Genomic DNA, 15,363 nt, shown 5'->3' with positions numbered 1-15,363 from the left:
GGAAACAAGCATCCTGGGACCGGTTTCGGGGTTTCACCCCTCATCAGCCAGGCTAGCTTGATTCCAGTGGCACAGTGAGCAAGGGACTTACGTCTGGGCATACCCTTCCCACTTAGGGCAACTATAGCAACACAAAAGGATGATGGACGGAGTGCTGACAATGCAAACACTCACCCCCTTATGTAAAAACAAAAAGGCAACAATTAAATATCAAGATACACTCTTTCCTTATCGCACCCCTTCAAGACCTATTTTTTTCTTTACAGCACCGCTTAAAAATCCAGCCAAAAAATAAACATATGTCTTCTGCGCTTAACATCTGTAAAAACATATGGGCAGATCTAGCCTGCAAGAAATGTATGCCTTTAGGAAAGGGAGTTATACATTTGCGGTATGGGTCACAAAAATCTCAGGAAAAAAGTAAAGGAGAGTATATTGCCTTGAGAAGTTGTGAAGAAAAGCTCTTCACCAATGACCACCTCATAGAAAAAATAAGAAACTGATGGATCAGTCACAGGTGAAATATAGTTAGGAGATAGCAATTATCTGCAAAAGGCAAATAGGGCTCAATGTGCAAAGGTGTGTTTAGCATAACAAACACTCCCACCGATCCTTTTTGCAATTCTAAAGCCTCTCTTGCAGATTTTCTATAAGCGAGAAAAATATTCTTGGTCCAGGCAATTTGACTTCTGAATTCATCCGCCGTTTAAAGAGAGGTGGAAGGGCAATTGAGTCTACTATATATTCATTCTACTCCGCACCTGATCATGGACAATTGAAGAAGACGATGCACTAGACACGCCCAATACATGTTTCAAATAAAGATTCTCCACTACTTGAAGCTGAGAGCTGTCAAAATACCCCCACAACTTGCTGCCATTTAAGACTGCAGACCTACGTAGCATCCAAAATCTTCAATAACGTTTGGATAGGTTGTTCCCCAGCCTGGCAATGAAGTAAAAAAGTACACCCACTGTCGTCCTAAAAAGAGATCGTTTGGCCAAAATCAGGCACCACCGAGATCCTTTATAATCAAACATAGTCCCAAGATATGAAAACGAGAGGACCAAGTGATTTACACCCGTGCAATACTGTGTCTTCTACTATTCGTAGATATTGTGCCCATGACATGTGACTTCCCCCAATTAATTGTAAGATCGAAAGAGACCAGGAATTTAAAAAACGAGTCTAATAATCGTCGGACACCCAAATTTGTCCTTGCTAAAAGGACAGCATCATCCGCATACATGAGAACAGAGAAGAGTCTCTTACCCATTTGAGATAGATCAAGACCCTCCCATAATAATTGGCCCTCTGGGTGATTGCTTACAGTGTGAATAAAAAGGGGGCCCAGATACAACCCTGCTTGACCCTCCTAGTGATAGCAAGTGGTTTGTACAAATTCCATTCCCTCTATACCTAAAACGTGCAAACATATTCACATGCCGGTCAGCCAGGAAATAAACGATCTCGAAGTCAAAACCTAATGAGATTATTAAGGGCCATAGTTTGTTTCTGTTCACACAATCAAATGCAGAAAAGAGATACTTAAGCGCCATATGGATACAACCCTACTTAGCTACAGTAAATGTATAGATGACTAGATATAGGTTCAAGGACTGATCATTTGTACTTTTCCCTTGTCTAAAACCATACTGGACATCAGAAAAAAACTGATTCCACTACATCCAGTCTTGAAGATGAGCCAAGATGACCCTTCCAACAACAGTTGAGCTAGTAATGAAACTTGCCTATAACATTGCTAGCAAGTGGTTTGTACAAATTCCATTCCCTCTATACCTAAAACGTGCAAACATATTCACATGCCGGTCAGCCAGGAAATAAACGATCTCGAAGTCAAAACCTAATGAGATTTTAAGGGCCATAGTTTGTTTCTGTTCACACAATCAAATGCAGAAAAGAGATACTTAAGCGCCATATGGATACAACCCTACTTAGCTACAGTAAATGTATAGATGACTAGATATAGGTTCAAGGCCTGATCATTTGTACTTTTCCCTTGTCTAAAACCATACTGGACATCAGAAAAAATCTGATTCCACTACATCCAGTCTTGAAGATGAGCCAAGATGACCCTTCCAACAACAGTTGAGCTAGTAATGAAACTTGCCTATAACATTGCTAGTCTGACTTAATCCCCTTTTTGAAAATAGGAATCATCACAGAATGCGATCACAAGAAAGGGATCCCAGTTTTGGCTACAACATTCAAGCAGAAGGGTACACAAGTTAACATTCGTCTTAAACAAATCAGCAGGAATCCCATCAGGGAGGGGACATTATTACTAGAGATTCACCCAAGTGCATCCCATAATTCGAATTGAAGGTTAGAATAATCTGAACTATCAAAAGACTCCACTCTCACTCCCTGAGGAGCAGAAGAACCATAAATACCTCTAAAAGGAGACACTCAAATGTTCAGGGCTATGATATTGTGGATTGCTGGGAAATCATTGCTAGAAAAAACAAGACAGTTAACAATTTCCTGGAATTTAGCACTTCAGCTCAGGTAGCATGCCATGTTTCCTAGCACATAGCTTCCCTCCTATTTCCAATTTTTAATGGCTGCTTTATAGGTCCGCCTACATTCAGTTACTCCACTGCTACTCTCTAGCTGCTACTCTCGACTTAGAATTAAGGGCCTCTATTAAGTAGTGATGAGCTCTCAAACAGACCTGATAAAACCATTGAGGAGAAGCCCTCTGCCAGCAAGCCCCCTGAAGAGTAAGCATGACACTTACTCTAGAACAAATAGTAGAAAAAGCAGCCACCAGGCACTCCATTGACAAATCTACAAATAGGCATGCCTGAAAATCTCCTTAGCCATTCTTAACCAGCTTAGTAAAAGAGGGCGGGTGAATCCTCTTCCAACTAATCCTTCTCCCCCCAGCAGCTGTCCCCTCGTCATTACCCTTCAGAAACGCATGGCAAACAGGACCTCCTACCACATTCGAACCTATAGAAACCACAATCGGGTTGTTATCACTGCAACCCTGACCAGTGATAGCATGCCTGGATACATAGCGGGTCCGAGAGGAGAACATAATCATTAATAGTATCCACAACCCCTTCCTATATATGTTGGACCTAAAGATTTATAGCAGTCTTCCCCAAGGCCAGTCAAAAGATAAATTAAAATTGCATATGATAAAATTCTAAATATTGCATTGTGGCTTATGCTAAAAATATACAGAGTGACCCTCTGCCTCAATATATCTAGCCAAAGCACAATTCCCTACACACAAGTGCAAATTAAAGTCACACAGAATAACCACTGAGGTGAATGGGTTAGTCTCTGATCTCAATTGGTCTAAACAGGACCATAAACCGGCCAACTGCACTAAAATCTCTCGATGCGTTAAGGTTATAAAAATCCAGCAAAAGAACACTAACAGAATTAGAGAACAAAAAAAAGCTTCGCACCCAGCAGGTAAACACAGCCCCTGTCATAATAAGTAGTGGTGCATCCTAACTCATGGGACATTAATGTGACCAAACCCCCATTGCCCTTCCACACTGAAAGGGATTAGTCGGTGAGAAAAACTAGGTTTAGCCCTCAATCAAAAGCCAATTAATGGCATCCAAGCTTTCCTGACGACACAGAATGCTGAAGTTCTTTACAAATTTTACCCACAATTGATCATTTAATTTACCCACCATTCCAGCTAGGTTCCAATTTAACAGCTTAACGCTTCCAGCCTTACGCACTGCACGTATTGTAGGGGCCTGGTCTTCAATATAAGTACTCAGTGGTCTACGACATAAAGGCGATGATGTGAGTCAATCTATCCCTTCAAGAGTACTCAGTGCAAAAAACCTATTTGCAGTTTTGACTGAGAGCTGGTCAAAAAAGTCCCACACTGGCCGCTGAGTTGCAAGATTAGGAATTTAGGGGGATATCTATGTAGACATGATGCAGTGCAGCAAGTCACTTTGCTGCACTGAGTTGCATGATAGGGAAAGGGCAGGAATGCTGCATAATTAAAATAAGACAGTGCATTACTGTCTTTTTGAAGCGCTGGCACACAATTTGCTGCCTAGCACCTTCCTGCACAAAAACTACCCCCTAAAGCATTTTCCTCTTTCTATATGAGCAGCAGAATGCAGCACCAATAGAAAGAGGAAAAAAAAAAGGTGAAATAAACATATTTCTCCTCATTCTGTCCCACCTGGAGAGGCATAGCAGTTTTGGCGCATTCCCAGGTCTACCACTCATGGTAAATCTGGGAATGCATCAAACTCTAGGTGTGTTGAATGGGAACACCCATGCACCACCCATGGAATCCCTCCCTGGGGCAGAACAATGTAATGCAGCAATTTGCGCTGTGTTGCGTTATTCTGGATTTATCAAGTCACTCAGGGCCACGCAAGTTGGCCTTGCATGGCTTGAGAAATCGCATTTAGAAGTTGTGTTATGCTTGCACCCCGTTGCGTGGTGCAAAAGTGACACAAGTACTTAATGCCTACTTGGAGAGAGATAAAAAAGGGTTAGGAAGTAGACAGAAATTCTAGTGCCCACTGCAGCAGACTGCATTAATCTGCAAACCAAGTAGCCAGCCAACTCTCTATTGTCAAAGCTCAGCACCACACAGTCCCTTTCACCCTCTTCCAACATCAGCCTACCCAGCCCACCCCACTAGCCATCAATATGTGCCTGAATAGTAGGGTACCATCAAGATTCCGTGCAGTACCTTAATGGACCACTTTGTTAATGGGTTGCCCAGTGGATTCCATACACCCCTTAACCAGTGGGGAGATGTTTGTCAGTACCAACGCAAAAGGAGAGGCATCTGGGAGAAAGTCTGAGACAAAATTGCAAAGAATTGCTGCAAGGGCAAGTCAAACTTATTAGATTCTATCAAGGGAACCCTAGAACCCCTCCCCATTCCTGGGGGGACAGCACAGAAGAACTGAGCAGACACTGTTCCACTCGGTACATATGGTTTTGTTTTCCCAGTACAGCTTGACTTTGGATTGGCTCCCTACTTAGCCCTGTTGGTAATGAACAAAGAGGCGATGCATCATTCCCCATCGACCTGCAGCAAATCAATTGTCTCACCAAGATGGGAGGGGGCTAAAGAAGAAGAAACTACAACTGAAAGGGGGAGGAAGGGGACTAAAAATAGCCTAATTATACAGGTAAGTTAGGGCTTTCTAAATAGCAGAAAGCCTCGCCAAGACAGTGTCAAACATAGATCTACCATGGAATTCCAGCTTATCTGAAACATAGCACAACAATTGATCCAGGTAAGGCACGCTGTCAGACAAAGATTTATTTTTATTAAGAGATACATTATCAAAACCCTCCATATTAGTGCCACATCGCAAAACGTCATTCCAGATTTTAGATCAGAGTCCCTTCTCCTATTGAGCATGGGTACATTCCTCTTTTTGCATTTGCAAGTGGGTGGATTTTGCTCCACTGAAGGATAGGGTAGGGATCGGATAGGATAGGGATCCAGGGTGGATATCCCTAGCGCTCTGCATAGTCAGTCCTGTAGATCTGGTCATAGGGCCCCTTGAACTCATGCTCCCCTGGCTGCTCATAGTGGACCACCCAGCACCACTACCCAAACTAAGTTCCTTCTCCACAGTAAGAATTTCCTCAACAAGTGCCCCAACCAGTGAGGTCAGGCACAACATCATTGAGGATGGATTCCTAGAGGCACCCTTATCGATCAAGCAGGAGAGACTTTGGCCCATATTTATACTTTTTTAGTGCCGCATTTGCACCGCTTTTTGTCGCAAAACGGCGCAAACTTTCCAAAATACAATTGTATTTTGCAAATTTGCGCCGTTTTTGCATCAAAAAATTACGCCAATGCAGCGCTAAAAAAGTATAAATATGGGCCTTTGTGCTTTATAATGTCAATGTCCTGCAAAGAGACCCTTGGGAGAAAGGAAAGTGATAGCGCGGCCTCCAAGGTCAGTGAAAATCCAAGACTATAGATCTGCTCCCAAAGCACATCACCCAACAAGAGCCCGACAAAAACGATGATAATGAAAGGTTCACTCACCCCGTCCTCCTTGAAAAAACTAAAGAGGGGGGGACCACCCGAGCCTCCTTCAGACTTCGATGGGCACAGATGGGCCCGCTCTTGCCCAGGCACACCCTGTGTTTGTCCCACTTAGCAGAGGACTCAGCAGCACTTTAAGAGCTGTAGACGCCTTGCCCACAGAAGGGAAATGCTGGGTGCTGCAGTTTAAAGCGCCCCAGCACGGCAGGGTATTCAGGAATCCGTGGCCCCCTTCAGAGGTCCATGAAAGTGTCCCGCACAGTGAGGGAATCAGCGGCGCTTTAAGAGCTGTGGGAGCCCCACCCTCACAGTGTGAATACTGGCTGTGCAGTTCAAAATGTCCCAGCACAGCACAGTATTCAGGACATCTTGCCCCCCTCCAGAAGTTTATGAAAGTGTCACTGGTGCATTTGTGAGAGTTTGATTTCTTTTCCCTGATGTCATATTACTTCATTTTAAAGGACACTATGGTAAGCTACCGCATACACTTCTTTAATCAAATATAAGCACTGTTGATAATTAGGACCCCTCTGTGACAATAATGATAAATTTTGCTAATAATAGTTATAGTGTACTCCAAAACACAATTACTTTTGTGCATGAAGGAATTTTCTTGCAAATTGACACTACAAGAATATTTACAGGTCTATTTTGTTTCTACTACAAACCTTATCTTCTTCTAAACCTTGTACACGATTTAATGTTTCATAGGCGCTCGTTACAGAGGCCCAGTAATACCAATAACAGAAATTACCAGACCTATCAGAATTATACATTGTAGTGTTTCATGTAGGAATTTCGACTGCTAAAAGCAGTCGAAATTACTGCATGTGAAACATTGGTAAAAGCGTGGAAATTGGTGCAAAAACACGAATTCCTGCATGCTGTTCCCCAAATATGTATAATCCCCGTTATTTCCCCTCCCCTGCAATTACCAAGAGCAACAGTAACAGTAATCCCAGTGGCATGGAAATAATGGAAATTATTCTGAGACACTCTAAGCAGAAATCAAGTTAAGCATGCAGAATTGAGTACAAATCTAAAATGTGGGCTTGGATTCAAATGCCATTCCTTGGAGTTTTTAGGCTGTACTCGTGCCAAGCGCCAGACCTCTCCTTGGCGTTGGTATTTCAGCTAAGGTTAGTTTTCCTTTTCCATATTAAAAGGGATATCCTATTTTTGATTTCTATAGTTTCAGGTGTTGCTATAAAAAATCCACAACAAGAAATAACTTGAGCATTGCCCACTGAACATTCTGTACTCTGTTTACTTGGCAGCTGCAGGGCCCCCGACTGCCAAGTACCAGAGTGACTGCAGAGCAAGCCATGAAGGGATTGCTAAATGATCTTTAATTCTTCGTCACCAAAGTACAACTTCTGTAGTAAATTTCTTATGTCTGGAGATGGTTTTTGTACAGTTTGTGCTGCTCCTGAATGGTTTCTAAAGGCTTCTAAATTTATTTTCCCGGAACCAATTAAATATCTGCAGGGGGCTCAATTATCTGAAACACTACACTAATCCACCACAGAAACACCCAAGCATGCCCTTTCGTTCCTTTATTTTGTGTGTAAAATTCAGTGATTTGCATTTGAACAGGGCATTTTTTTCCTACAGAACAATTGGCATCGCCAATCTGATTGATAAAACTATGCAAGGTATTTACCATCTCAGAATGCTCGTAGAATCTTTTTCATGTAATAGAGCAGCCTCTGCCCTTGTCGGACAACAGCTTGTGAAACAGAGATTAATCTCTTTCTACTGCTTCCACCCAGAGTGAAATTTGATTAAAATGCAATTTGTAATAGAATGTAGGCTCTAAGAAGGCTTCCAAAACCCTGAGATCACACCTGGATTCTTTCCACTTCTGGCAGACACACAAGACCTTCCCAGGCATTGACGCCTTATCTTCCAACAGGTTCAGACCAAGGTTACTAATGGAAAGTCTTAAGGCAACCACCCATCCTTGCATAATCTGTTTCTCTATAGAAGATTAAAAGTTGTGGAAATATCCTGGTTGCAGCCAGGACTATGCACGCCTTGGAAATCTTTTATTTTCCCCTGACACCAAATGCCGAGGCGTGCAGGTGCTTGATGGAATTTAAACCTTTATGGGTCATATTGGATCTTAAAAGAATTATCTACACCATGAACTTGAACAATGGAAATCAGGAGCAAAGGGAAACAACGTCAATAAAGATTAAGGGCATTATTGAAAGTTTGACAAAGGAGGAGCAATGCCTTCCAATAGCCGTCCACCTGTGCCACCAAACCTGATGTTCTACCATTCGATTTAGAGATTGCAAACATGCTGGTCAACAGACCCTCTGGTAGGTTCGGAGGTAGTAAATCCTAAACCTGAGGTGCATCCCCCACAGGAGTGCTCGGTCATTCATTTTCCTTGCCTATGTCTGCTAAGTGAGGCATGGTGAAAAAGCACAGGTAAAATGTTACATGGCCGCACAAGCAGGGACAAAGCTCCCTTAGGGAGGAGGTTAAGTTTTATTCAGAGAAAACAAACTCCCACTTTAGGAGGCCGGTGAGGATCTATAAACACAGTGGGTGGCCATCTGCAGGGGAGTAGAGGACAATGGTCCACTGATCTTGTGGGATAGAGTGCTATTCACCAAGGGCTAAAAAAGCCCTAAATCCTCAGAGTGAGACAGGATAAAATACAATTAATATTTGTAAACCGCATCCTAGATTACTAGTGACATTTGTTTATCTGTACAATCATGAGAGGAAAATAATAGAAAACGAAAATGCCTACCTGAAGCACTTCACATATAGTTTAACACATAAAAAAGGTAACAAGGGAAAGGTAAATGGGGGCCCCAAACCTAGAAATTGCAAACCATGATCAAGGTGGAGAAGCCCTTTACATTGTTTGTGAACTGTACCTTTCCCAGCACCTGGCATCCTGTACATGAGGTCTTGGTGATACCTGGCTGAACCCCTCTCTACTCCAATTGAAGTTATTTCTTACAGGGATCTTCATATGATATCTTAGTAGTAGGAGAGATGCATCATCTGAGGTGCTTTTAGTGTAGCTGCTAGTCAAGATGGGACAGTGTTACTCTTACGTATTTGGTCATTGGTAGCAGGAGCACATGGGACAAGTAGAGCAGTTGCTCTTCTTGCCCAGCAGGATTGGTTTACAATGAGTCATTGACTGATTAGGGACACAGTAGCAAAAGTGAAATTACTCTGGAGGTGGTTGCTTGGTTGGAATTGGACAAAGCTCAATGGTAATTCCTTTACAGATTCCCCAGTCCTTTTTAACTAATGCAGAAATGTGTGAAACTGGATCCATTGTATGCGAAGGAGGTAATAGGCAAGTCTTTCAGTGGAAAGGAGTGGATCCAGAAGGAGAACAGTAGCATTTCTAAGTAAGCGAAAGTGATTCCTCCACTTGCTATCCTTTCAGGTCTACAAATTGTTATTAGTTTAACTGCAATAATTCTTCTGAAAACAGCAAAAGAATGTATGCCACCGACTCAAGGAAGTTGGTGTGAGTAGGTAGGAGGGATTAAGAAAAAGGAGACAGAGTCATTGTTACAGCTCCCAGGGGAAGTGGACCAAGATCAGTTCTGATGAGTGAAGGCCTAGTAATCAGTCATAACTTTATTGCGTAATTACTTAAAATGATTGAAAAAATGTCATACACAAGAGCACAACAAAGATAAAACCAGAGGGAGTATAGATAAAGGCCCGTATTTATACTTTTTGACGCTAAACTGCGCTAACGCAGTTTAGCGTCAAAAAGTTTAGCGCCGGCTAACGCCATTCTGAAGCGCCATGCGGGCGCCGTATTTATTGAATGGCGTTAGCCGGCGCTAGCAGACCGGCGCTGCCTGGTGTGCGTGGAAAAAAACCACGTACACCAGGCAGCGCCGGCGTTGGGGAAAATGGCGTTAGGGCGTCTTAAAATGGTGCAAGTCAGGTTGACGCCAAAAAATCGCCTCCACCCGATTTGCGCCATTTTTAACGACGCCCAGATGCCATTTACATGACTCCTGTCTTAGTAAAGACAGGAGTCATGCCCCCTTGCCCAATGGCCATGCCCAGGGGACTTATGTCCCCTGGGCATGGTCATTGGGCATTGAGGCATGTAGGGGGGCACAAATCAGGCCCCCCTATGCCAAAACAATTTTTAAAAAAATAAAAAATTATACTTACCTGAACTTACCTGAATGTTCCTGGGATGGGTCCCTCCATCCTTGGGTGTCCTCCTGGGGTGGGCAAGGGTGGCAGGGGGGGGTCCCTGGGGGGCATGGGAGGGCAGCTGTGGGCTCATTTTGAGCCCACAGGTCCCTTAACGCTTGCCCTGACCCAGGCGTTAAAATCCGGCGCAAATGCGGGGTTTTTTGCCCCGCCCACTCCCGGGCGTGATTTTTGCCCGGGAGTATAAATACGACGCATTTGCGTCGCAGTCATTTTTTTAGACGGGAACGCCTACCTTGCATCTCATTAACGCAAGGAAGGCGTTCACGCAAAAAAATGACGCTCTTTCCTCATACTTTGGCGCTAGACGCGTCTAACGCCAAAGTATAAATATGGCGTTAGTTTTGCGCCGGATTTGCGTCGAAAAAAACGACGCAAATTCGGCGCAAACGGAGTATAAATATGCCCCAAAGTGCGCAATCAAAGTGCATACAATCATAACAAGTCACCTTCTACCCATGTGTAAAACAAGATAAAGTGCATACGATAATTGTAAACCATTTACAAGCAATGTATAAAATATCAATAAAATACACTACTGTCGAGAGATGTCATACTGCAGTATGCCAGCAAGAGATGTTAAAAACGAAATAAAAGAGCAAGATAAAAGCAGGTAGTCCAGATACACACAATCATTGCAAATCATCTGCAGCAGCAACACGCATGTATGCTACCTATATAAGATAAATTTAAGGCACAGCTGAGAGACTAAAGTGTCATGTGCAAGTCCTGAGTAATTTTAGGCTTAAAGCAGAGTCAATAATGTATGAGTGTTAGGCATTTAGGCCCGTATTTATACTTTTTTTGCGCCGCATTTGCGTCGTTTTTTGACGCAAAATCGGCGCAAACTTGCAAAATTCCATTGTATTTTGTAGGTTTGCGCCATTTTGCGTCAAAAAGCGGCGCAAATGCGGCGCTAAAAAAAGTATAAATACGGGCCTTAATTGTTGGAGCTCTGCTTTCAAGTGATCGTTCTCCTACAATCAATTACCCCTTCTGGTCCGATGCTTTCCAGAGAGCCATGCCGGCTTCAGCAGAAAATGTATGAAATCAGGCAGGTTCCATAGGGACTACCATTGTGAACATGTACTTCAGGGCCTCTTTACATGTTCTCAGCCTTGTTTCCGAAATAAAGGTTTTAGGAATAAGTAACTTTGTAAAGAAAGTCCCAGACAGCAGCATACAAGATGGACTACTGATTCTGTATGATAGTTGCACAATCTGCATTGTTTCTGAGTGCTGTGTGAGGACTTCCAATGGCATCTATACTCCCATGCGGGAAGAGTTAAGAGCCACATCTGCAGTATGCTTCAGACCGCCCGGGCACCCAATTCCATCTTTAGTTATGGTTGGCAGCTGGTGTCCGCATGTGACTCTCCAAGACCATCTGCACCTCTAATATTCCTGATACAAGCAGTGTCACATTCCCGTGAGACCCACACCCAATGCTCTTTTAGAATTTTCTTTAGCAGGATTATCGTTATAGGGGGATCTTGCTCATAAGCTGGAACCAGTTTGAAGGATTCGTTTGTACTCCTTAAATATCTGACCCAGTTGCTTGAATTTTCCGTGAAAATTGCTTTCAGAGACCCACACAGACTAGCAGTGTTGGCCCTGCAAACTTGGTGGTGGAATTTAATTACATCCTTTTTACATTCTATCTCCATCCTCACCAAGTCAAAGTACAGACGTTTCACTGTGTGACTTGTAGATCTTGGGATCTGAAATATTGTCTTATAGGCTTTTAGATGACAATTCTTGAGTAGCGATGTGAGTTTGCCAGGGTATGCAAGATGGCTGTAGGTAATTGTTGGTAATAATTGGGCCTTATAGAGTCTCCTGATCGCCTCCGCAGTGGGATATTTAAGCCTACGGTTTAGTTTGGACAAGGCATAGGTAATTCTCTCCGCTTTCTCTACCAGCGATGCTGCCTGATGTGAGGTTTTGCCAATATCTGATATCCAGACTCCAAGGTAGTTATATTTAGTAGCCGTCCCTATCTTTAGCTGGCTGAGGTTCCATTCCATCAGATGTTTTTTTGGTTGACGACCAGAAATCAAGAGCTTCGTCTTAGCTGCATTTGCCCACAAAGCATTTTTAGGTTATACCAGTGAATTATGTTTAGACCCATTTTCAACCTTATCCAAGTCTGGGCAAGCAAGACCAGGTCATCAGCATACTGTATTATTGGGAAACTTGTTTGACCCAGTTTGGGGGGGGAATGTGTTGCTCTTAATCAGCTCCGCCCCCTGATCAGGAGTATATATATTGAAGACAGTGGGGGTGATAACACAGCCTTGTTTTAGACCTCTATTAGTGTGAATTTTCTTTGCTGTGTGCATTTGAGATATCTTAATTCACACCCATGTGTTGGTGTATAAGGCAATTATGGCCACCAGCAAGTTTTTGGGTATCCCCCAATCTACAAGTTTTTTCCAGAGGGTGTTGCATTCATCTCCATCAAAAGCTGCACTATAATCTATAAAGCAGGCATAAAGTGGAGAGGATGACAATTTCTGTGCCTTGGTGCCCAAATATGAGAGCGCAAGTACATTGTCTATAGTGGAAGAGTTGAATCTAAACCTGGTCTGACACATAGGTATGATGCTATTTTCCTTTATCCAGGTTTCAAGCTCTTGTAAGATAACTTTTGCAAATGTCTTGCCGGTCACATCCAGTAGCGCAATTAGCCTATAGTTTCCAGGTCGAGTAAAATCCCCCTTTTAATGGATCAGTTGCAGGATCAACCCCTTTCAAGCCTCCACAGTCAAGTATAGGCACTCGTTGAATAGGTTTGTCAGGGGTACAACCCAGTATCATAGTGTTCCTTGAAAATGCACCCTGGAAGACCATTTGGGCCGGGTACCCTATCACGCCGGATGCTCCTCAGGTACTGTCTCTTCTGCAACATTTAGGGGACTGTTGTCAAAGCCATCTAATGCATGTTACAACCTTAAAATACTTTGAGTAGTTGTGTTGTTGGAAGCCACATATAGCTTTACCACATGGCTCTCCCAATCACAGGCAGAGACCACCCTATCCTAACTGGTAGATGAATGAATCAGGGTGTTAGCAGAACCCCAAATTCCCTGCTTTTACTTGGCGACAACAACAGATATATGCATTTCAAGCGTTACTCTATATCCTTTGATTTTAATTTCCAGGTTACTTTCCTATGTTCTTTCATTGTCTGGTTCTTTTCTGTTTACTGTATGGTAGTTCAGCCTGCCAGCATACGTTTTTGCTACCTTTATTCTCCCTGGATGCAAGAAATGTGTGTGTTCCATTTCTGTTAACCCTTAGTTGCTGATGCTGACTGGTGCCAGTAAACATTTCGTGGAGCATAATACCCATAATGCCCCACTGGCCTACTACCCAGCTTACCCTCTTTTCAGGCATTAGGGAACCATGAGACAATTTCCATTGTGCATAGCAGCAGGCGGTACCCCATTTCATCTGTTTTATTAGTGGGCCTAGATTGGTAGATAGTGGCTTCCTACTAGTTGTATATATATGATACATCTTTGCCCTGAGACTGATTTCAATTACCACAGGGTTATTAAGATGCTTTTGGTTCTGTAAATGGCCGTATGGCTCAGACATCTAGCCCAGAAGGTTGTATTTACAAAGAGATAATCTAGTGTGGAGATGTTTTTAAAGGTTGGTATAGGTGTGCCGACTATGACTTTGTTTTGGTTAGTTGCTGGCCAAACTCCTTGAGAACCTTTTCTAGGGCTGTTCTTGCAGGGTCCCCTGGGAGCATGGCAGCTTGATCCGGATTGCAAAGATTAAAGTCTCTTGTTACCTATGATTCAGGTACTCATAGAGAAATTCCTTTATCAGAGATAAAATATGTTTAACATTTGCCTGTTTTTTCTCCCGGCGGGGGTTTTAATTGAAACCAGGGTTATTTTCTCATTGAATTGCAGGCCATATATGCTCACCACGTGAACATCCCAAGATGATTTTTCCCAAAACATGTTCTTCTTTTTGCCATCTTTAGAGAAGGCTTTGAGTATTTTGGTTTTGACTATTCTTTTATGTAAAGGAAATTAGGACAGAAAGGAAAGTAATGGGATTGAAGGTGCTAATCTGACAATTGCTGTGGCCCAAATTTATTAGTGAAACACAAGAGCAAAGAAGATATTTAACTTTGAAGGCCGAGTTAGACCTCGCAGGAGCCCACTTTGTCCATTCTGAGGGGAAAGATGGTGACTGTTGAATTTAGAGACCAATAATGACATGTATTTGCCATTTGATCTATGTAGAAGGAGTCTACATTCCTAATAAACATTGTGTATTATTCTTGAAAAAGTGATGATTTGCTTGACAATTTATACAGAATTTAGTGTGTTTCCAGCTTACTTTCCCATAGCAATCTAACTTTTGTTAACAAATAGAATGAAGTTGGTGCTCTTCTATAAGTAGAATAGTATTCACTGCATTCTTTTCAACTGTGAGGCAATTCTTGTCATCATCACTGTATCAGGGGTGTAAAACAAGCCTCTGCAGCGCCTTAGGGGCTTCCCAACTCTTCAAAGGCCCTCATTCATCCCACAGCCTATAACTATTTGTGAGATATTGGAGAATCGGTCCTCTCATCACATTCTGCAGAGGAGCCTCATCATGTTGCAACTGCAGTGCACTATATGTATGTACAAATGTAAATATGTATGTATGATGCGTATGTATGATATATATATGTGTATATATATATATATAAATATATATATATATATACATACATACGTATATTTGCTGAAAAAACAAGGGTTACAGGGACGTTATAGTTAGGTTCTGAATTTAATCATACAAAACCATAGAAATTCAGCAAATATAGTTGTAGTTCTTTCAAGTAACTATAACTCACACCCTAAAGTCATTATAACTCGTGCCCTTGCCATGCATAGTTTTCTTATCAATAATGTTATTGCAAACGTTGCAGTGATATCAAAGATGCCATACAAGATCTCATCAATGACATAATATGTGGGGTACATAGCTTTGCATGGCAAAGAGCAAGTTATAGTTACCTTAGGGAGTGAGTTACAGTTACTTGAAAGAACTCTAAATATAACTGCTGAGTTTCTATAGCTTTGTACGAG

General features: G+C 42.4%; 1 protein-coding gene across 1 annotated transcript in view; it reads right to left on the bottom strand.

The window, feature by feature from the left end:
• LOC138245616 (rho GTPase-activating protein 7-like) overlaps nucleotides 1–15,363 on the bottom strand; it is a 685,827-nt gene that overhangs the window by 304,145 nt on the left and 366,319 nt on the right. The window lies entirely within an intron of this gene.

The sequence above is a fragment of the Pleurodeles waltl genome, chromosome 7 (assembly GCF_031143425.1).
Source record: "Pleurodeles waltl isolate 20211129_DDA chromosome 7, aPleWal1.hap1.20221129, whole genome shotgun sequence".
Lineage (NCBI taxonomy): Eukaryota > Metazoa > Chordata > Amphibia > Caudata > Salamandridae > Pleurodeles > Pleurodeles waltl.
This window is presented reverse-complemented; position numbering and strand designations above follow the sequence as displayed.